The sequence below is a fragment of the Dermacentor albipictus genome, chromosome 1 (genome assembly GCF_038994185.2).
Source record: "Dermacentor albipictus isolate Rhodes 1998 colony chromosome 1, USDA_Dalb.pri_finalv2, whole genome shotgun sequence".
NCBI lineage: Eukaryota > Metazoa > Arthropoda > Arachnida > Ixodida > Ixodidae > Dermacentor > Dermacentor albipictus.
Genome location: NC_091821.1, coordinates 135,272,261 through 135,295,619, shown reverse-complemented (window position 1 = coordinate 135,295,619; position 23,359 = coordinate 135,272,261). Strand labels below are relative to the sequence as shown.

General features: G+C 45.8%; 1 protein-coding gene across 1 annotated transcript in view; it reads right to left on the bottom strand.

The window, feature by feature from the left end:
* LOC139055885 (uncharacterized) overlaps positions 1-17,144 on the bottom strand; it is a 393,329-nt gene extending 376,185 nt beyond the window's left edge. Inside the window, exon 1 of the mRNA XM_070533487.1 lies at positions 16,628-17,144. The gene's annotated coding sequence lies outside the window, so the exon portion shown is untranslated. The remainder of the gene's footprint in view (positions 1-16,627) is intronic.
* Between the last annotated feature and the right edge of the window lie 6,215 nt (positions 17,145-23,359).

The window sequence follows — 23,359 nt, the reverse complement described above, 5'->3', positions numbered from 1 at the left end:
TCAACGAAGTCTATGCGTCTACTATAAATAAAATAACAAATAAATGAAAAAGTATACGATAAAGTAATAAACAGGAACCTAACAGAAAGGCGAGAAGAATCTCTAATAAATTATGCGGAAATATACATATAGCTTCATAAACATGATATATATTATATACCATATATAACTGTTAGTAAATGCATAACACAAACAGGAAAACTATTCAATGCTGCACCAAACACGTCGGCTATCTTGGAAACATGTCTCTTGCTGGTTGGACATACACGTCATCCTACCTATGCTTTCATTAATTCCCCTGGAAAGTGTGCTGTACTTGTGTATTAAGACTGGCTCGCAAGCTTCTCTGTCGCAGTGAGTGGAGAATACAGATTTTAAAATATTGACCTTAAACGTTTTCGGTAGGATGACCTAGTGTGTTCACATGTTTGGAGAGGGGGAGATGTGGTATATATTTTACCTGTGATTTGTTGCAATTGAAGCGCAGCACAAAAGGTGTTTCCATTTGTCCGATATATTGTGCGCGGCAATTGGTGGATTCGAGGAGATATACAACGTTGCAAGTGACGAAGTAGTGACCCCCTTGGATCTTGAATGAAAATGAAGACGCAGTGCTCTTGGTAGCATTAGCGATACTCATCATGGGGCAGAGTTTGCAACGAGGTTTTCTGCATGGTGTTCAGCCTATGAAGTTAGCTGGGTTAATTTTGAAGGACGTGACATCTCTGAGGTTGGTGGCCTACCTGCATGCCAACCGCGGAGGTTCAGGAACAATTTGGTGCATTTTCTCGCTCTGTGAAGGTAGGGTATGATTTTTTCGGAGGATTTATGCTAGGAGTTGATGCTGAATACCTAACCATAACGTTAGTCCGTGAATGTAGGGGAGCTGGTTTGCAGTTGATGAGCGCAGGACAATCAAGGTTGTCTGCTTTTTTTTAAAGCGGCGCTGATAAGAGAGGGAGGATAACGCTGGCATACCAAATCCTTACGGAGTTGTTCACAGGTCGATGGAAAGTCCTCTTTTCTAGTGCATATCGGCCTGAAACGAAGAGCTCTGTCGTAGTGAGCGGATAAACCTTATTTAAAAATAGTGGCCATAAATGTTTCGGAAGAGTGTTAACACCAGGGGTCTCCATTTCTCCACTGTATTGTGCGCAAAAATTATATATACAGATATATATATATATATATATATATATATATATATATATATATATATATATATATATATATATATATATATATATATATATATATATATATATGCAGATATATATATATATATATATATATATATATATATATATATATATATATATATATATATATATATATATACAGATATATATATATATATATATATATATATATATATATATATATATATATATATATATATATATATATATATATATATATAGAAAAATAAGAACTATATATATATATATATATATATATATATATATATATAGTTCTTATTTTTCTTTTCAGGGAGGAGGGGGTGAAACGAAGATTGTACGAGGGGAAAAGAAGGGGAGGGGGGGTTGCAACGTGGATCGAACAAACAATGAATGCTGCAATGCCTCTCTCCATACACTTGCTTTTTGTCTCTTTCTTTCATTTTTTTTATGCGCACGGCATGCTGCTGTTGATGCGCCGATGTCCTTCTGGGATGTCGTTTTCATCACGTTATAATTTGACCTTGTAATACGCGCGGCCGTTCCTTACCCCCTTCCTTCATTTTATTTGCTTGTTGTTGTTCGTTCGCTCGTTCCTCTTTCATTCTCAAACAACTCATCGCTTCTGGCCATCCATAATTAGTACCTTTGATTTATTTTCGCACATGTCTAATATGCAGCATTAAAAGGTTACTCCAACTTTAGTGTTCCAACGAATCTTTAGCGCACAAGGTGTACGACCTTAGTAAATGTAGCATATTGTTTCTGTGATAGCAGAATGACATGACAACAACACTCGATATGAAATGAATGCCTGCTTCTTAGTCCACTTGCAGTACTTATACAATCAGTACATACGTCTTCAGGTTTTACAATACGGCTCACTGCAAAACTGGCTTCCCGGTTCAGTGCGCGCGCAACCTGGGGCCGAATCTTATAACGGTTCGGAATACGAACCGTTCGCTTCGCCACTTACGTCACTTGATGTGCCACTCCCAAGCCGGCGGTGCAAGAAGGGGAGGACGCGACCAATAGATGAGAGGGTGCCACCTCTGAAGTGTACGTCACTATATGACGAACTAATCGAGGAATTGCAGAATGTTTCTGCTTACTAAACAAATGTAAAATATAAATTAAATATTATACGCCATGTATTGAAGTATAAACTTGTGGTGCCGGGCGTTTACGCAATGCAGAAGTAATTTATTGATGTCATTCTTTTTCATTCTCAGCCCACAGGCGGTATCGTAAGCGTAAATGAGTTGGCCACGAAGTGGGCAGAGCGCAGCGCTATGTCGTCTGCTACCAGAAGCTCGCACGATGCATGCAACAGGAACGCACTACCAGCACTTCTCAAATAGATAGCGCGACAAAACCGTGAACTGGTTCTTAGGGACACCTTTACTAGCCGACTATATCAATTTTCCTTCTTTTTTCGCCCTTCGTCATCGGCTCGGGCATGACTCGCTCGCCGCCGCGCTGCCGCTATCCCTGCGATCTGCCCCACGGCGCGTCGCGTGATCACTGTATACGGGCCCTGCATTTCCTGCGCGAAGTCAAATCGAAGAGTGTGGTGCTGACGGTGCGCGCTGTGCCGTGAAATTGAGAAACAAAGTATGACACTCCCGAAATAGAGAAAAAAGGGCAGCCAAATAAGAGAGCTCTACAATACCTTCCCGTCCTGACTGTATAGTTTTATCAGCCGAACGAAGGAATCGCTGAACCAGCCTAGGTTGAACCCTTCTGACTGCTGAACGGCGATCTGCGAGCTATTCACACTGGCGATGGCACTGGGAATTCGATCTCACCATGCAAATATCTCCTTGGCATTGACTTTGAAGCTGAGGTCACGGGAAAGCTGACCCAGCCTTTCAACGGGCCAACACAGTAATTGCGAGAGCAACTTTGTGGACAATGTCGGCAGCACAGATCTAGGCAATTCCGACGAATGCTTCGCGTCCGACTGAGCTCTGGGAGCTGCAGGCCGGTGGCAATGAACCCCAGCGCGCAATATTCCTTCCTCTGCGTGGAATGGCCACTCGTACGCTTGCACCCGAGTCTCCTCCATTTGACAGCGTAGCCTGCAAAAGGTCTACTTAGAAAGCCAGCAAGGGCGGTGCAACTCACTATCCGTCACTTCTTCGAAAGCGTATCGAATTTCCAGCCTAGGTCGACACCGAAAGAGCAACGCCAAGCAGACGACGAAGGCAAGTAATCGCCTCCGAAGCAACCAACGCACGCGCGCGCGACGCCTGCGTGTCTCCGGGGACGCGCGACCGGCGCGCGCGGCCAGGGTCACAAGCCAACAGCCAAGCCACAGCAACGGAACCCAAAGCGGACTACCCCTTCGCCGGTTCCTACGACCGGTTCGCTTTGAAGATGATTGACATATGCGTGACGTATTCGAAAATTGCGATACCGCCCCGCTGCCTCTGACAACCTGTGACGTAATCAAAATTTTGGCCAATCAGGTGAGGCCAAAGGAACGGTTCCCCAAGCGAACCGTTATAAGATTCGGCCCCTGAGCGTGTGAACCGCTACACGCTACACTGCCCTCCTTTCTCGCCTTCGCTGCGCGGTTAGGCTGCGAAGCGCCTCTGTGCGCCAGCTCACGCTCAGTTTCTTGTGACAAGTGGCGTCAACTCTGACTAACACGTCACGCTGAAACTAAAAGACGTTGGCAGGCGGTCAAGAGGCTGCGCCGTCAGAAGAGGAAAACCTCGCGCAAGCAACTCACGCCATCTAACGTGTCGATAGCTTACTTCAAGAGTACAACTGTGCTATCATTCCCTCCCGGTATCGTGCCACTCCAGCCCAAGGAACAGAGGCACCACCTGCTAAAGAAGAGCGAAGCCATTGGCTGTCAGATAGTTTAGTGACGTCTGCTGCTGTGCTAGTTGGTACATCGCTTTTAGAAGCGGTTTTAGGCGCAAAAAATAGGATACGCACAACAGAACAAAAGACATCGTACAGGCGCACCTTGTGCGCCTGTCCGATGTGTTTTATTCTGTTGTCCGTGTCCTATATATTGCGCCTAAAACCGTTACTAAAAGCGCTGTTAGGTAGCCACGCGAAGAGAAGTCCATCGACGGTCGGTCGGGAGTCCGATTCCTGCCGCTTGCTCACGGCCAATCAGAGGAGGGCGAAGCCTCTTCGGGAACCCTGAGGCACGGACGGCAAGTACATCTGTCGCTCAATAAGCGCAATGTTCCTAGCCTCCTCGCGAGAGCTGAAAAGCCCGAAGCTACATGAGAAGCGGCTGCCGTGAGAAATGTCAAGCTCTTGGCTGCAAACCTAGCACATCCAGTCGATAAACGTGTCGGCTGTGGGGCCCCTCGCCACCACCTGTTGTGAAAGGGTATACGCCGTCGGCAACTGCAGTTAGAATCAGCCACCAAGCCCTTAGTATTGCGCGAAGCCACTTTCCTGTTCAACACGCAGCTCTGGTACCTATTCCCGTGTTGCTGCTTATTTGCTTCTTTACTCCGCCTTGTTGCTCGCGAGTCCAATGGAGTTTTGAGTTGAGTTGAGTTGAGTTGAGTTGAGTTGAGTTGTTGTAGGCTACTGGTGGGATTAGCCTTGCAGTTGCTGCCGGCAATTGCTCCACCGTAGCGACACTTAAAATAATTAAATCACGTAATCCGACACAGACCTCCCAATTACAAATGTTCACGAGACCTCCTTCCTACACAACCGGTTCCCGCGCGGGAAAACTTCAGGACATAGTTTTCCCGCGCGGGAACTGGTTGTGTAGGAAGGAGGTCTCTCGCCTTCTGTTAAATTACCTACAGGACATGGATTTGGCTTCCAATGGAGTTTTCTCTTTCAGGTGATGTACTAGTATCTTCAACTCCTGCGACCAAACAGCTCTCTATTCCAATGGTGAGAACGTTTTCTTCTTTTTTTTTTTTATGGCTCATGTATAAGTATCTTTGATTTGCGACGGATTGGTTTTAACATTGAATGAGAGTTGCAAACATAAACGGAGTTTGTATATGGATGAATCGATGGATGGATAGAAAAACTTTATTGAGAGTACTGAGAAACGCGATTATCGCGCAGCGGGCCCCTTCCACGTTGGGACGGACAGGCCCAGCCGGGTCGCCACATCGTTCGTGGACTCTCTGGATGGCCCAGATTTGGTCCCTGTAGTCGGGGCTTCGCAGTGAGGTGTTCCATCTGCACTGGTCTGCCTGATCTGTGCCTCGTAACGAGGGGCATCGCCAGAGCGTGCGTTCTAGGTTAGCTGAGTCGCCGCACTGAGGGAAGGTATTGCTAGTATACGTGTCTGGATAGATGAAGTGTAATAAAAATGGATAGGTTTCCGTTTTTCTTCTTTTTTTCGTAGTGCAGTATTACAGCGGAACACCTCACGACTGTTGGATAAACGAATTCTAAGAAATGAGAAATTTGGTTGCCCTGTCAGTATTTCGTGTAATTGTGTGCTGTATCCAAATCTCGCGCTGCTGGGAATGGTTGGGCAAGTTTTCAGCGTTATCTGTTCGCATGCCCAAGTAGGGGCACAAAATTACAAGGAGGCGTTGGGTGCCGTTTGGCGTTGGCGCCGTAACTACCGAGGTTACGAAAGTTGCAGCGAAGTAACAGTCATGTATCTGTGTTATTGCCGAATTAGTGCTAATAAAGGAAAGAAGCAGCGCTGTCATGGTTTCTATGTTCTTAGCAACGTAGAAATAAAATTTACTGCAGAACAAACTAGGTCGATAACATGTGAAAGAATGAAACGCAAAGATCTTTAACTAGCAATAAATAAAATGTTGACAATACCTACGAAAGGCGTTAACCTGCTCGTAATAAGGGATTTAAAGTGCACACAAGGCGACGATGTTTGAAGAAGAAATTACCGGGAGAGTAATTAAGGGCGCACCTAATTAATTGCATAACCGATTACCGATGGAGCATTAGTCCTGATGGATCACACAAGTGTTGCACAACAGACTAAGAGACAGCGACAGAGACAACAGATTGCGAAACCACGGCAATTGCTGCCCGGTCCCCTCGCTGTCTTCTTTCGCAACGGCGAGCTTAGTCCATCCTCATGCGATTTGTTGGATACAAACTCTGACGTCGGCAACAATGTATGACTGGTCGGTTGTCTAAAAAAAAACTATCCTTGTTTAGCACAGCAGTTTGTCAAGCTAATTACTGTCGCTTTTGCACTGACTATGTTCAAGCAAACTTATCCTGTGTAGATAATGCATTCTACAGTACACTAATACTGTTCAGCAAACAGCTCACTTCTATTACCTCCAAAAGTTGCTGAAAGAACGCAGCATTACAAAAGGGCTGCAAGAAGAATGAGAAGATCCTGCGTTAGCGCATACTTAACGCTAACTCGTTACATGTGCCCGCTTAATTTTGTTTTTCTGCAATTCGGAAAACTCTTAATTGGAACCACCAATGTACTCTGCCGCACATTTTCTAACGTATTTTCGAAACTGATGTTAGGCACTATACTTGTAACAAACGGGGACGCTTTCCGTGCTGTCTGTCTTTAATTTTGCAATTACCGCAAGTACCTTTAAATGCCTAACTATAATACGATTACCATATATTAATTATTCCGCACATTAGTTATCATGCATGATCTGATGTCCGCCTCCGCGAATGAAGCGTTTTTTTTTTTTTGTAAAGAAATTATCCAATCTCCTCTGCTGCACCGGCCTAATAATAACTTAACGTCTTCCCTCAGGAATCGATTCTTTCCGAAGTGGACCGTCAACTCAAATACCAGCTGGATGTAAAAACTTGGGCAAGTAGCGTGACACTAATTCATCGACTGTGCCTCGGGACAGCACATACCAAGCATTTTCTATATCGTATAAAACGGCTTTCTTCCCCGGCTCGCTCCTGTGGCCACGACGATGAGGATGTTCGCCATCTACTCCTCGAATGCCTCATGTACGCGGCGCAAAGACGGCAGCTGGAACAAGAGCGTCACTCCATTGATCCTCACCGACATTTCTCGCTCCTAAAATTGGTGGGCCCATGGCCATCGAAAATACCACAGCGAAAAGCATTGAACGCACTTGAATATTTTAGGAAGACACAGGCATCCTCAACGAGTACTAAATACCACGCTGAATAGTCATGGGATGTAATTATAACTTACTTTTATTATTTGTAATTATTAGCGCTTGTATATTACGTGTTATACTCGTTTGTATTCCGTGTATTATCATCTGTTTACAAACTCATTGTGGTGTGACTTGCCTTTGCATTTTATGTTTATACCTTCGTGATTGCATAGGACTGTGTTCTGTGGATTTCTGGCCATGTGACGTGGTTTCTTTTCATTTTCTTACTACATGAATTTTTTATATTGTTGTTTCTGCTGCGCGAAAAGGTGTAGCAGTCACCATTCTAGGGTGACTACATCTCGTCTTTTTTTTCCATTTCAATAAAAAAAAACTTCCCTGGAACGCCAAGGCCCGTCTGGTCAAAGCCATTTTTACCCTGTGAAAAGCTTACACTGGTGCAATTCGAGGGGAGGGGGGACGTTGTCGAGGATTGCACCATGTTGTCTCTAGACGCCCTTTGGTAGCGATGTTCTGTGCCTCCACCATGGTGCCACATGCAGCTATGCGCGCAGCGAAACCGCGAATCAAGACGTCTGCCACATAGTTTTGTGCAAAAGTACCAGGGTAGCAAACCAGACAAGCCTGTGGCTGACCTACCTGCTATTTATTTTTCTATTCTCTCTCTCTCTCTCGTTTCATTTCTCTCTCACTATAGCATTTAGCTATACTAATATTTGTAGAAAAGCTCTATGGTCTACCGCGCTACAAACGCTGCAAGCCGTCTGGCTGACACAATTCAGTGTACGCGAAGAAAAAATTGTCCAAACCCCATGCACCGTGCGAATCAACCTCACGCGAAGAATTTTGGAGGTAGCTGGCTTTCTAGCATCGTTTGGGGTTCCGCAGAGCATCACAAAGTGGACCAACCTGTCTGTTTAAGGCAAGCATCTCTCTGTGAGACGCGAGCGTGTGTGTGACGACAGCGGCAAGGTGACGACAATCGTATGACGACGAGTGCATGATTTCTACTACACCCGTTCGACGCGAGTTGACGACATTGCATTTGTAGGGTTCTACATAGGTAGTCGACAAGTTTACGCGAGTTAAGCAGGGATGGTGACTTCATCTGCGGCTAAGTGTTATAAAATCACACGGAGCTATGTCTGTCATGTGCTCTATGTTTAAACAACGATGTCACTTGCAGTCCGACGACGAAACGTTAAAACACAGCGTCTCAAAGCGGCAGCTGTCACGAGGTAAGAATGCGAGAGCCTGGCACATGACGCACGCGCCAAAGGTCTTAGAAGGCTAGTTGGCTTTAGCATGACAAAAGCAAGCGTGCAATTGTGGCCCGATGGTTGGAGCATCGAGCTGCTGCGCTGAAACTCGTTGGTTCGATCCCACCATCGGCCAGGCATTTTTTTATTGAAAAAGTCAGTAGAGGGGGCGAAAGAAGTGCCTACCCACCTAGCACAAGGTGCCTGGAATAAGGCAAGGAATGCTTCGCATTAAAAGTGCCGCTGCGGCGCCAGCGTTTCTTGCGCGATTGAGTTACAATGACCAGAAACTGCCCGCACTCTCCAGTACGAAGGCATGACATTCCGAGGCGGCTACCGGATACATAGGTGCTTGTCATCGTAGCCCACGAGCGAACGCGGACGCTCGCGGCACAGCGATGATTACGCTTCAAATGCAACGAACTGCGTCAGCCGCACCCTTCGTAGCGCGGTGGAAATCTTGCGTGGTGGTTTTGTCGTGTGCATGGATGTAAGGGGGGCGGCGTGACCTGGGCCCCAAACAATGCGCCTGATGCTGTCAAAGGGTTTATAAGCATAACCTGGTGCTGTGTTTGAAGACGTAATTTGTCCCAATTTGCACCAGTGCAAATTTATGCAAGGGTAAATGCATTCCAGCAGACGAGCCCTGGTATGCAATAAACCTGGCGTTCACTGATAATACTGCCAGTTAAGGTGTGCATAAGAAGAAAAAAAATGCCGCCAAGCATTTTCGTGTCCGCCAAGTGCGCAGTTTTACGGGCGATAGCCTTCGCATGTTTTCGCCTCCGCTCTCCTTCGCCACTGGCACGACGCCCCATTTGTCACGTGGACACCACGCTACAGGACGCTGCCATTACTATCGGTGTTCAGCATGAGAGGCCTGCGCTACACGCTGCGTCGGGCAAAGTTAGACCCGCTTAGTATATACAGATACACGATATGGCTATGGTTCAATGCATTGAACGTCTTCCACGGTGTCGAGAGGGCCCAGGAACGTACCTGGCTCGGATGCACCCATGTTTGTTGGTTTAATTTCTTAGATTTTTTAACACATTCACTATTGCCGTGGCAGTGTTTTAAACATACATACACACACACAGGCACGCACACAAATACTTTTAGTAAAGAAATCCCCGTCTTTTGCGATGGATTCCACCTTATGGGAGGAGTGTGCGAGAGGCTGTGTATTCTGCATTTGAACGATTGGCTATACGTTCAGGGTTCAACGCTCTCGGTTTCTATTTTCCAAACACTGGGGAGAGTGGGGGGGGGGGGTGTACTTTCCCGCGCTTTTTTTTCTGTTCAAACAGAAAATGCTGAACCCTACATCCCAAGCAACAGAAGGACTACAAGAGACGCCAAGGCTGAGGGCACCTGATTAATTTTGACCGCCTGGAGTTCTTAAACGTGCACCCAAATGTCGGCACACGAGCGCTTTTGAATTGCGCCCCCATAACAATGCGAAAACCCAGGCTGAGAATTGAACCCACGACTGCGTACTCAGAAAGAGAGCGTCATAGCTGCTGAGCCAACGCGGCAAGTTCGCGTATCTACCATGACGTTGTCGTGCAGCAAGACCTCCGCCTTTTTCCAACGGCGAAGACGAGCACCGGCTTCAGTGGCTTTATATTTGGAGGTCCGTTATGACGTCGTCTTGCACGGGTTGCAGCGGCACACTTCATTTTGCGCTTCAGGGCCCGTAGTCACGAAAAGCTCTTACGCTACAATTGTTCACAGCTAATCGTGATGCTGAGCATATTATTAGTAAAGGGGGCTGGCCGATGGAAAAGAGCACTTACGAATGAAAAGCTTTGTGAATACGGCCCCAACTTCCTCAGTGGCGGCGACTGCCTTGCATGGAGCCATTGTTTTCTACTAGGTGACATTGTTTTATGTACTTTGTTGTAAAATGTACTACACTGCGGAAGCGCCATACTGCTTAACATACTGTCACAATTCCCTATATGTCGCATCAAGAGCCGCAAGTGACAGTGTTTCGCGCAAGCCACTTTCCCGCCCTTTCGTGGCGCGTTCTAACCCCCTAGAATCTTCCGACATCCTGCGGACGCCGAACGAGACGCGGGTGGCGTGTCACGCAAGCCATGCGGCTGCTATTTTGAATCGCTTTCCGCACTTTCTAAAGAAAACGCTTGAACACCTGTGCTTTCTGCGCCGCGAAGCAGCTACATCCGCGCTGCGGTAATGAGCATCCAATTCTCACGTGTCCGATCCAGGCTTAAAGCCTCTAGTGCGTGTACTCCGATTTTTCTTAAACCAAGAAATTATAACAGACATCGGTAGACGACGACGGGCTTGAAAGGACAGCATTTTTTTGAGCGCTGTGCTGAGTTCACAATAACTGTCTTTGTAACACAATCAGTCGTCGCTGCAACTATCGCAATTGATTTGAAGCGGGCTTCTCCCCACATAGCGTCTAAATGTGAAAAAGCCAGCTTTACACAACACTTTCCAGGAAGCCGCGCGCATGCACGCACAACGTTTTGACGCGGGTTCGAAGTTCTACACAGGGGCTCGAATTACGCATATTGAAGCAGTTGATAGCAACGTACAATTTGTCGCCCGTAAAAGTGACCCAACTGTACTAGTCGTACTTAACATAAACGCACATGAAACGTTCCGAGCGATGAGATTCATGGGGTGTGGTCTTTAAGAAATAGCTGTTTGGCGATTTGGGGATAAGGAAAACTGAACGTAGCATATGCAAGTAACCTTCACCGGGAAATTCTAGCTTCGTCGGCAAGACAAATCATAACGTGCCCGAGGCCTGTTTTGGTAAGATTTGACAGCAGATGTACAATCGAAAACTTAGAGGAGCAGTTTATGGGTAATATATACTGTAGATATATCGAAGTGACATCAAGGGACGGAACTGCGATCCGAGAATCAAGCACATATGAATAAATGCAGCACAGAAAAAATTATGGCTGACTTGGTCAAGTGACAAAAGTAAAACCAAGTCGCAGAAATATTGCGCTTGGAATTCGCGTAGGATGGCGTTTATTGCGGGCGCCAATTCCAAGTATTTACCACCAGCTTACCACGTTCCTGAACAAATGAATTACTAAAAACTACTTCTGTTGCATGTGCTCAACTATAGAGCAAAAGATCATAGAGTTAAAGATCTTCCAATAATACTAACAAAGAGTCATGAAAACACAATTGCATTCGCCACCCGACAATAGGAAACACAGCATCCATCATGGAACTAAACGTGTGATAGTTTAACACGAAATGGAGACAACTAAGTAAACGAAGCACTTACACCGACCATGTAAGAAAGCTACCATACTAAAGGGGTAAAAATTAAAGGGATGAAACCATAAAAAGCTCAAATCCGGCTCCGGCACGGCAGCTGAAAAACACAGAAACCCTGTTCGCAAGGCTACCGTGCGAAAGCTGCACTGCGTTCTAGTATTTTCAGCGTTTAGTCATTTAACTTTTCAAGTGGTTGGCGTGTGTGTGCTCAATTTCGCCATGATACGTATCCCCTACCGTACTCCACCCGTTCACCTAACCAATGTTCGTCAAAACTTGGACTTATGCCCAATATGAAGAAAAAGAATTGCTCTGCAGCAATAAATTTTATTTATTTATTTATTTACAATACTGCCAGTCTCTACTGAGACCATAGCAGGAGGGCACTATACATATGTACATGTACACTGATAATGTTTAATACATGTATAAAGTCAGTTTCGCACCTTAAAACATCAACAATTTTCACTACAAAAATGTATACACCAAACACAAGTACATGCAAACTTTCAAAAAAAAAAGTAAGAAATGGCAATTGAGGTATTCTATGCTGCATACCCGACTACATACACAGGGCACAAGTACATGGTAGTTTGCACGATCAATAATAGCACTAGCAATTTTAATCTGCTAAACAATTTTTTCAATTTTTGATTCAAATTGAGACAGTGACTCTGTGTTAGTGGTGAGAGGTGATAACATATTCCATTCACGGATCGCAACAGGAAAAAAGGAATATTTAAACACATTATTATTACATTTATATTCTACTAAGGTGTTTGTGTGTTTGTGCCTGGTAGGTCGTCTTTGTGAATAAGATATGTAACTTGAAATGTCAATTTTGAAAGAATTATGCAGAAGTTGATAAAGAAATTTCAAACGTGCCTGTTTCGCTCGTGCTTCGAGCGTAAGGAGCCCAGAAATTGCTAGAAGATTAGAGGGAGAGTCTTCACGTCTAAATTTGTTGTGAATAAATCGAATGGCCTTCCTTTGTATTGTTTCTATTTTCTTTATGTTAGTTTGGGTGTGAGGGAACCATACAGTGTTTCCGTATTCGAGGATCGGCCTAACGAATGTCTTGTATGCTAGGAGTTTTGTTGACAAGGGTGCGAGTCGAAGTGATCTGCGTAGGAAAAATAACTTTTGCATAGCAGATGAGGTAATGTGGTGAATATGCTCGTCCCACCTTAGGTCTGACGTTATTGTTAAGCCTAGATATTTATATTTTTGTACTTTAGTCAAAACTGTACCATTTATGGTGTAGCAAAAGTCTGAAGGTTCTTTTTTCCTCGTTATGGTCATACATGCCGATTTTTTTACATTGATAATCATCTGCCAGTCTGAGCACCATTCCGCAATACTACTAAGTGATTTGTTAAGGGAGTAGTGATCTTGATCATTTTTAATTTCTCTATAAATGATACAGTCATCCGCGAATAACTTTATTTTACAGTCTATGTTAGTGGTTATATCATTAATATACACGAGAAATAACAAGGGCCCAAGCACGGAGCCCTGTGGTACTCCTGACGTAACTGATACTATATCTGATGTTGTATGTTCGAAAATAACAAACTGACTCCTATTAAACAAAAACCCACGAACCCAAGCAACAATTTCTGTGTCTCCGATAATGCTCTTTAGTTTATTTATTAGTTTGGTGTGACAAACACAATCAAACGCTTTAGAAAAATCAAGTAGGATTAGGTCCGTTTGGCCGTGATTGTCAATACCCAACGCGAGATCGTGTATGACTTCTGTTAATTGAGTTATGGTCGATAAACCCCTGCGAAAACCGTGCTGGTTAGGGGACAGGATGCCTTCGTTTTCAAAAAAAATTGTTAAATGTTTTAGAATTATATGTTCGAGTAGTTTGCATGCCGTGCTCGTTAACGATATTGGTCTGAAGTTTGATTCAACGGATTTATCTCCCGACTTGTAGATCGGAATAATTTTAGCTATTTTCCAATCTATATGGTGAGTATATAAGACGACAAGCAAACTAGAGTGGGAACTGAGAGACGGAAATAGGAGGAAAGGGAAGACAGGGTATTGGTTTGAGTGGCAAGCTAAGGACATCTGGGCTAAAGAATGAGGAAATGGATGAAAATGTAAGTTTTCCCGAGTGTGTTCGCATGCGGCTTTTGCTAGGAGTATTGTGGACACGATATGACTGCCGATGACGATGTTGACAATGGTGGTGCTGGCGTGATGATTTGAATTCAAGCCTGTGCTCCTTTCAGCCTCAATATAAACTGCAAGTCCCTAACACAATGGCTGCGCAGTAAATATCCACTGAACTACCTATCTTCTGTTCTGCAGCTATGCTGTGTCAGTTGCTCTTTTAATTTTAACATTCCAGAGGAGGAACACAACGTGTAACCGCAATATATCGCAAACGGCCAGGAAAACTTGTTAACGGACTCAACGCGGTCCTTGCGAGATCTATCACTGACGTTTCTGCATCGCAGAGGTCCCAACGCTATCATTTAGGAGAACGCGCTTACGTCACCATACACTTCACGCACCTTCTCTCCCTCCCCCATCCCCGCAACCATACATCCCGAACTTCTATTCTTGCACCCGACTTTGCCTAACGCTGTTTTCTTTTCTTCCTTCCTATTCTGTTATTTGTTTTTTTGCCTATCACCTCTGGCATCTTTTCTATCAGTAAAATTTTGTGGCTCCTCAGAACTGCAGTTAAGAAATGCTTCATGATTACTAATCTCTTTTTATTGTTCGGGTAGAACCTTTCTCCGTTGCGTTCTCTCGGCCCCCTGTTGTCCGCTAAATGGAGAAAGCAATCTCAGCGACTCTTCCGGGCACGCCTTCGTCTAACGATATTGAGCTTCACAGAATTCGCGCTGGCCATCTACCTGGTCAATCTCCCGAAGCGAATTGCCTTATTTTTTTTTTTAATTTGGCATTCCTAAAAGAGCAGCATGTTTCAATTCATCTGGATAGTTTGGAGGCTACAACAACCGTTTTCTTTCATCTCTGTCATCACGGTAGCATGCTATCGTAGCTTAGCTCCAGTATGCATACTTCGTCCCGTTTACTTACATGTCGCTTTTTTTTTATTCGTAGATGCATTATTGTGAATATCGCCACTTTTCGTTTTTAATAACTAAAATGTCACCTTCTAGTTGCATTTGTTTCAAATCAAGATGCCGTTCTGATGTGATCCATGATGTGATGCTGGATGGAAGTTATTCGCCTTGTACAAAGCACGTCCTCCACTAGTTTCCATCCAAAAAACGAGCAGCCATCCCTTGCAATGTTCTGAGAGTACTTCATTAAAAAGGAAGGAACAAGAACTGTCTGTAGAAAAATAATTAGGTATGCAATCGGTGTGTGCGCAACTGCCCCATTTATTCTCTTGTGCACTCAACTTCTCGAGCGCAAGTGGGAATGAAGGACATAATCAGGAACTCATTTGTGCCCAATTTTATTACGTTCCCTACCTCCCGTCCTTCTATCGGGAATATTTCGCCGTTGAACTCCAGTTCTCGTTAACGACATTTGTAGACAAGCGCACCACTTTCTGAAAACTTGATTGTTTAAGAAAGAGAAGAACGTCATGGAACAAGAGGACGAGAAATGTGCTAAGAGTTTCACCATAATGCCAAAACAGCTTGTCTTACGAGTAAATACCACCAGCATTGTTTTCGCTCGCCCATCCATTTGCTGCATTGTCTGCGGTGTCCAAGAACAAACGGCTCTTCGAGAAAAAGAAACGTCGGCTTTCTTTCGCGCGCTTTAGAAATGTAAGAGCTGTGTCGAATTTTCCGCGTGGACGCGCGCCAGAAATGCGCGCGCACGGAGCTCGCACCTCATAAACACGACGCGCGCCTACCTCCAGCAGTCGAGTAATCTTCGTTTATTTCAGGAAGCGCTATCGAGAGCAATTCAGATTACGCTTAGCAGGCCCAAATCAGACGCTTGAATTGCTGACCATGCGGATCCCTGTATAAAAGCAAAAAAAAAAAGGGAGATGCCCCTTCGCTGCCTTTCTTTCACTCTCTTGGCTTGAAATGATGGAAGGCCATGCCTGGCAGATCCGAATGGCTTCAGTAAAAGAACTGCTGATTCTTAGCAGTAACCAGGTATCCGCCAATTAATACCCAAAGAGCAGGGTCAGCACCTAGCTCACGTTCGAGTATGGCGTAATATCCAGAACCAGTACTCCCAACTTTGCTTGTCTAGATGTTTCTTTCTCTCGTATATTCAAAGCATTGGAAACCCGCCGTGGTTGCTCAGTGGCTTTGGTGTTAGGCTGCTGAGCACGAGGTCGCGGGATCGAATCCCGGCCACGGCGGCCGCATTTCGATGGGGGCGAAATGCGAAAACACCCGTGTACTTAGATTTAGGTGCACGTTAAAGAACCTCAGGTGGTCAAAATTTCCGGAGTCCCCCACTACGGCGTGCCTCATAATCAGAAAGTGGTTTTGGCACGTAAAACCCCATATATTAAAAAAAAAAAAAAAAGCATTGGAAGGCAGCCGACAATGATCCGGCGTGACTAATTTCCTCCGTCGGGTGCATGAAAAGAAGTGAAAAACGTACATATGTGAAACGATCCGCCTTGTGCGCTCCAGTGCTCCGAATAGCACTTGATACGCGCCGCTGACGCTGCTGACAGCGTGGTCGTAAACGGCGCTCTTTCGTAATCGCGCGCAAGCGCCGTGCGTCGAAGTGGTTAGTGCGTGCTTCGTTTACAGGGCAAAGGGAGCGCCCGTGAACGAAGCGCGCGCTGTCGTTGTTTGGACTCGGTGTGCGACTTGAGGAGCAAGGGGGTAACCCGGCTATACGTGAGCGCGTTCTACTACTACTCATTCTACTTTCACGAAATACTCACGTTAGGCAGTCATCGGCAGTGCTCGAACACCCTGCGGCAACGGTTCGGCGGGCCTGCGTCGTCCGCTGCTGGTGCGCGGTCGCGTCCACGTGCGCTCCCTCCGGGTGGCCGGCCTCGCTGACGGGCGTTGCGCGTCCAACGCTGTGACAGCAAAAGTCTCGCGCTCGCTCGACTGCGCCTCCGCCGCGTCTATTTTTTATCTCTCCTCCGGAACGTCGGTCTTCTCCAGCTGCTCTTCTTGGTCGTTCGGGTTCGTCAGGAAGGTGCGGTTCCGTTCGAAGACGTGCGTGTCTCTCTCCCCCTTTCTTTGTGTTGTTCTTTTTTTTTTCTCTTAATTAGAAAGAGAGAGAGAGAGGACGACAACGAGGTTTCGACAAAGTTGCGCTCTAGGGGACTATACCTACATCCTCGGATTGCCTTAGTTCTAGCGTTTCACGCCGCTGTCGCTTAAAAACTCTGTGCGTGTTGGAGTGGTCTCGATTTCTCTTGTTTTCTTCAGCGGCAGCGCGGCACTACAGCTATAGCGGAAGCCAAGCTACAAACTACCATCGGCTGAGCAACGTCTGCGGAGGAGCCGGCCAATGGGGGAGGAGGATTCGCGAAGGCGCCCGCCAATCGCCGCGCCGGGAAAGAGAGCCGGGCGAGTCCACGATGAACGCACGAGGGAGGCCGCCGTCGGCGAAAAACGCGGCTCGACCGGCCGCCGGTGGGGGAGGTAAGAAAATATAAAGGGCGCGGGGGGGGGGGGGGTGACAGGGCTTGTTGCTTCGGAGCTGCCGCGCCGAATGAGAGCGCTTCCGTTCAATTCGGTTTCTTTTTCCTTCCCTCGATCACACACTATTTTTCTTTGCTATTAGTCACCAATAGTGCCTGTGGCGGAGGCGCGGCGCTAACTGAGTTTTTATTGTTGCTCGTCATGCGGACACAAGGAGCCCCTATAGCTGTATTTGTCTAGCTTTAACGCCCCTTTTTTTATTTTTATTTTTCTTCGGTCTCAAATGCAAACTCTAAGTTGGGTATATATTGTTCCCGCGATGGGGGCTATACCGCGCCGGTGGGCATATAAGTCAGCGCGAGCAGGGAAAGGGAGGAGGGGTGGAGCAAATAAAGCGAGTCAGTTTGTTGTGAGCCGTCGCCGGCCCTGTACTCCACGTTATTCACTAAGCTTGCAGCTATTTGTCACGATGCTCTTCACCTGGCTTTGGTGCAACTGGTTCCTTTTTTTTTTTTTTGTCGCATTGCACTTCAAATCGAAAAGCGTACGTCGCGCTTCAGAAGGATGCTTGCTTTATGAAATAAAACGAGGACTTGTGCAAACCAAAACTCGAGCTCTGCTATAGCATAAGTGAAAGAGAGAAAGGGAAAATGCGTAAGCGCACACAAATTTTGTGCAAGCGGGAACTCGTCCGTGCCGCCATCTGCGCATACCAAGCCAATTTCAATTATTCGCTCCTGTAGGTTTCTATGATTGCTGCTACACTATTTCAGACGACTACTTCCTTTTCGGTTTCTTTCTGTGTTTGGAAGAATGCGGGAGTGAAATCCGCGCGTCTGAACGTGCAAAAGTTATTTTGTGTCCTAGATTACGCACAGATTACATTTTCGCAGTGCAAAACATGGCGACCTCCGCTATTTTCGATAGCGAAAAAAAAACTAATTGGCGGCAGCAGCTTCTATCCCTACTGAATATAATACGCAACCGTCCTGTAAGCAAACCCTCTGTGGTCGCTTAGTGGCTATGGTGTTGGGCTGCCAAGCACGAGGCCGCGGCATCGAATCGCAGCCACTGCGGCCGCATTTTGATGGGGGCGAAATGCGAGAACACTCGTGTATTTAGATTTAGGAGCATGTTAAAGAACCCCTGAGGGTCCACATTTCCGGAGTCCGCCACTACGGCGTGCCTCATAATCAGATCGTGGTTTTGGCGAGTAAAACCCCGTAACTTTAAAGTGAAAGAAAGCGCTATCAGCATGCGTCGAACTCTGAGCGTGTTTGTATTAGCATTTTAGACAGGGACACGTGGTGTGCTATCGGCATCAAATGAAACGCGAACAATAGAGCGCGTGGCCGAAGCATAGCGAAAGGTATAGCAAGCGCCGTCCAACCATCACCATTCACAGGCGCGCACATACGCTTTGCCCGCGCTGCGCGAAAACGTTCCCACTATGCTGCGATGCGATATTGTCGTTTCTGTACTGGTTCGCGTCGCGTTTATTTGAAAGCGAGAAAGGATGACCACGCAGTAATTGTGACGGTGCTAAGTGTACCACGCGCACCGCTGTTCGCGTTTCATGTGACGCCGATAGCACGTATGTACGGTTTCGGCGCACTGTGCGATAATACTCGCCGATACTTTAGCTTTTGTTTTCTTTGATCTTTCTTTTCTCCCTCTCAACTACAAGAGAACCAGAATAGAAACGAAACTATCGCCGTATAGCATCACTGTGCAGTGCGGTCAAGGCGGTTGCGCGCGCCTGTAAACTGTTATAAACTTCCAACCGGTGCCACCAGTGTTACGGACATCCAACCGGTGCCGCCAGTGTTTCGAACTTTGCACCGCTGCACCACGATTACGGCTTTGTGGTCCCGTAGCGCTCGTCACCCGTTTCGTGACAGAGCGTTGGTAGCGAAGACTCCGAGCCTGGCGTCGGTGACAATAACAAAAGGGACTTTATACATTATATACAGGTTATCATACAGGACATGAACGGGTCGGCACTGGGGCCGAGTGCTCACAACAAACGCGACTGTTCTCGCACGACGACGTCCGGCGAAAACGCGTGACACATCTCACCCCAGTCGGGAGCGACACTCTCTCCCGGTGGGGTCGGCGGATCCTGTTTTTCAGGCAGCGCGTTGCTGCTTTTATAATCCCCGAGCACCATTGTCACTCAAACGGCCCAATACAAAGTCAGCACACGACGGTCGTCCGAGGGGTCCAACCAGCGACCGCGCTGGCCACCCGGTTCAAAGTTCGCGCGCGCGGTGACCTCCAGGCAAAGGGAGGTGCGGCGCCGGGCTGTCTGGCACACGCGGACACGTCCAAACATGCGGCTCGCCGAGGCTTCTCCCGCAGGATCCCGCTGCCTGACCTCTCAGCATCTTGACTTGTGAAGGGAGAATTAGGGCGCTCGCAGGATAGATTCTGCATCTTGCAGATTCGGAATCCGGGCTTGTGGTAATGGCACAACAAAACCATGATGACTGGACGGCGTGCACTATACGTTCACCTGTGCTTCGGCCACGCGCTCCAGTGTTCACGTTTCGTTCGATGCCGACAGTACGCTGCAGAACAACAATTTGCGTCAATCGGTGAATAAATATCGAACGATTGTGACGCCGCTACGAGCCCGTTTATAGTGTAAGCACCTGTCGTCTTCTATTCATGTGGGCACAAAAGTTCTCGGCCTGCATTGTACGGGATGTACAATGATTTGAATGTCAATGTGTTTTCGCGCCATTTTATAAGTGTTGGCTACACATACCGAGTTCCGCCGGAATACGGACAGACCATCGTGAAAACTACGTGCAATCACTCGTATGACCAGCTCTACAAGGCACTCTGGAGCTTCTGCACTAAGCAGTCCTGCTGGACGCACATATTTCCTCATTTTATTGTGCCGTGAGGCAACCCATGCGTCCAAAAAGAAGAAGAGGGACTCGCGGCGACTAGTTTTGCTGCCGTAACGTGGTAACGCGTCCTTGCTCACATACGAAGGAGGGACCCGGAAGAATTCTTTTTGCCGCCGCGCAAAGGGAGACGCGTGCCATCTGGGCGAGCGTGCAGTCCCGAATCATCTGCATTTGTTGACAATCAGCGTCCTCGTGTAAACGTTTCTCATCTTCTGAGTCTCTGCCACCGTCGGCGTCGGTTTTGCGACGGAGAATGTCCAAGAAGCCGGCATCAAGGCACATTTCCTCTTGGAAAAGTTTCTAACGTTGAGTGACTTGTTCATATTAAATTTGCACCACAAGGTGAGACAGTCAAGCAACATTTTTTTACCTTCAATTATCCAGTAGAAGCGTGATGCAATAAGGGGAAGACGTTCCAATTTGGGGAACTTGGGCGCGGAGTTTGTGACCGCAACAACGCTTCCGCCCACACAGCACTAAGCGCGCAGATATAGCAACACTTTATGACATAAAATTGGATGACAATGGTACTTCACGCTGGCTGCACTTTCTCCCTGCGACTTGTTATTTCCATGACTGAAACTGCAGCTTCAAAGAAGGCGCTTTCAAGATGTGCAGAGCATAAAGAAAGAAACGGCGGGTGCACTTAAGGCCATAATATAGCTTGCAAGAGTTTCATAACAGTCTTGAAAAATTGAAAAAAAAAACGGTGAGACAACTGCATTACGTCTCAGGGAGTTGAAGTTGAGTTTGAGCTTATTTCCCACAACAAGGAGAGCACGTTGTTGGGCGAGTCGGTCGTACATACTTAAAGAAGGGAATTGCGCTAAAAAAGACACGGACGAGTAAGGCCGCGCCCGTCCATGTCCTTACTCGCCCGTGTCTTTTTTAGCGCAATTCCCTTCTTTAAGTATTCCCACAACAAGTACAGGGCATGCAAGAGGTGTGGTCAGGAAGGCGGGATAAAAGCGGCGTCAAAGGCAGCTTGACTGGCCCTGTCTCCCTACACAACACCACAGCAAACACGACAGTTAGAATGCACGGTACATATATAAAATGAGAAGAATAAGCAACAATTTTATGTTGGTAAGAATATGCATAGTGAGACAAGCAGTAAACAGTGAGCAATACTTTCGTTCAAGTACAGTCAGACCACACAGTACGTGTTAGTCAGTAATTTTTAAAAAAATTGTTCTTCGTTAGAACGCGCAGCGGCTCTTCGGTCAGCTCATATTTGTGTCTGGCAGACCGTTCCTCAGCATCTGAAGACCGTAGATGGTACGCGGTCATGGACAGTGCCAGTGTTCACGATGGCGGGTGAAACGAGATTACATATTGAACTACAAATTGGCAACAACCCGTAGTATTGTTCTAATCTTATGGATTTCTGATTTAAGGAATGATAATAACTGATGCTCATTCAGGGTAGAAAGTTCTGCTACCTTGAACACGTGGAATAGATTGGAAGCGTAGGATTGCATGGGGAGTTTGCAATTGCTCATACTGCATTTTTCTGTAACGTAATCAGCCTAATAATTGACTTCATGGTGCCATTACCCCAAACCAAGTGGCAATATTGCAAATGAGATGCGAAAAGTGTGTTACAGAGTATTAGCTTTTGAGGGACAGGTAAGAAGTGATGAACATTTCCTCAATATTCCTAGTGCCTTGGACAGTTTAGTTTGTATGTTGTCTGTGTGAAAATCCCATAGCATATTTTTATGAAAAACGACACCTAGTCTTTTTGCTGTGGAGAACATTCTACTTCAGTATTATTGCACGTCAGTGGATTAAGGCGAACATTTGTTTGCTTAGCTTGAAAGAGAATTGCTTTTGTGTTTGAGCAGTTCATATGTATAACCCCTGAGGATCCAAATTTCCGGAGTCCGGAAATTTTAGCGCTTGACTATTTGGCGCTTGACTATTTGGCGCTTGACTATTAGCGCTTGACTATTCACACAGCTTATTCAAAAATATATGGGTGGTTCTGACAAGGTTGGTTCCATTGCATCCAGTAAAAAATGTGCTATTGCCGTCGACACAAATGACGTCATTAATGGTGCTATCTAAAGATACAAGGTTATTTATGTAAGCATTAAAAAACAGTGTGCCCAGAATATTTCCCTGAGGTACGCCATGGTTAATTATATGCAGCAAGGACATTTCATTTTGAATAAATATTATTTTATGTCGATTTGTCAAGTAGCGTTTAGCAAGGCAACACCACGACCACCGTAGCAACACAATTTTTCTAGTATGGTATTATGACTGATTCTGTCAAAAGCCTTGGAAAAAGCAACGCAGACGCCTAGCGTTAATTTTTTCTCTTCAATATTATGTGAAATTAGTTATTTCTGACCATGTAGAGATGTCTCGGCATATCTACCTGTCCAGAAGCCATGTTTTGATGATACACATTAACAGAATTAGCATCAAGGAAACAAATAGGCCTTATGAGGATTATTTTTTCAAGAGGTTTCGAAAGCATTGGTAATATTGAGATAGGTCTATAACTTCCTCTGTTATCTTTACCTCCACCTTTATACATTACTGCCACTTTAGCATTCTTGAGGTGTTCAGGAAATACACCGGTAGACAAAACTAAGTTCTAAAAGTGCGTTAAGTATAAGATCAGACACGAAGCTAACCGGCTGCATTTTCATACCATCAATATCCTCACATTTGCTTCTCCTCAAGGCGGAGAATAAATCGATGTCTTTGCACTCGTCACTAGGATAAAGAAATAGCGAGTGTTCTGAGGAGGCAGATAGGTGCCGCTTGGTGTCAATAAGGGCTATCGACTGGTGACAAAAAACACTCTTTGACTTTTTCTGTGAGAGCTTTTTCCCTCGTACTGTTGGTCATCTATTCTTACTGCTGAAATTCTTGTATGTTGCCTGGAGGGCAAAATTGAACTAAGTTTCTTCCAAGCTTGTTTGAAATCCGTAATTCCCTCGAATAGATATGCTTAATATTCGCATTTTGCATGTTTTAGAAACTTATTTAACAAGTTTCTACATTTCCAAAATTTTTTGTAACTTCGGATTCACGACTCTCAGTGAATTTTTGATGCAACATGGTTTTTGTCTTATTCATTTT